Here is a 634-nt window from a genome sequence, read left to right on the forward strand (position 1 = left end):
CTACCACACCAAACTTAGAAGGTTTGCTCGTCCTCGAGCAAAAGAAGAAAGAAGAGAGTAGAAGAAGAAGAAGAAATAGAGGAGATGGAGGTGGCTTTGTGGTTCGGCCAAGGGGGAGAAGTAGTGTATAGGTTTTGTGAAAATGAAGGAGTGAAGATGGGTTTATATAGGAGTGGAGAGGGGGTGTATGGTTTGGCCACAATGGGTGGGTTTGGGAGGGAAAGTGGTTTGAATTTGAATGGTGAGGTAGGTGGGGTTTATGAAGGATGGATGTGAGTGGTGAAGAGAATAGTGGGATTTGATAGGTGAGGGGTTTTTGGGGAAGAGGTGTTGACGTGATTGGTGAATTGGTGAAGAAGAGAGAGAGTGGTGGGGTAGGTGGGGATCCTGTGGGGTCCACAGATCCTGAGGTGTCAAGGAAAATTCATCCCTGCACCAAGTGGCGAGCAAAAATGCTCTTTATGCCAATTCTGGCGTTAAACGCTGGGCTGGTGCCCATTTCTGGCGTTTAACGCCAACTTCTTGCCCCTTCCTGGCGTTTAACGCCAGTCTGGTGCCCCTTTCTGGCGTTAAATGCCCAGAATGGTGCCAGACTGGGCGTTAAATGCCCATTTGCTGCCCTTACTGGTGTTTA

Source organism: Arachis duranensis, chromosome 6 (assembly GCF_000817695.3).
Source record: "Arachis duranensis cultivar V14167 chromosome 6, aradu.V14167.gnm2.J7QH, whole genome shotgun sequence".
NCBI classification, from domain to species: domain Eukaryota; kingdom Viridiplantae; phylum Streptophyta; class Magnoliopsida; order Fabales; family Fabaceae; genus Arachis; species Arachis duranensis.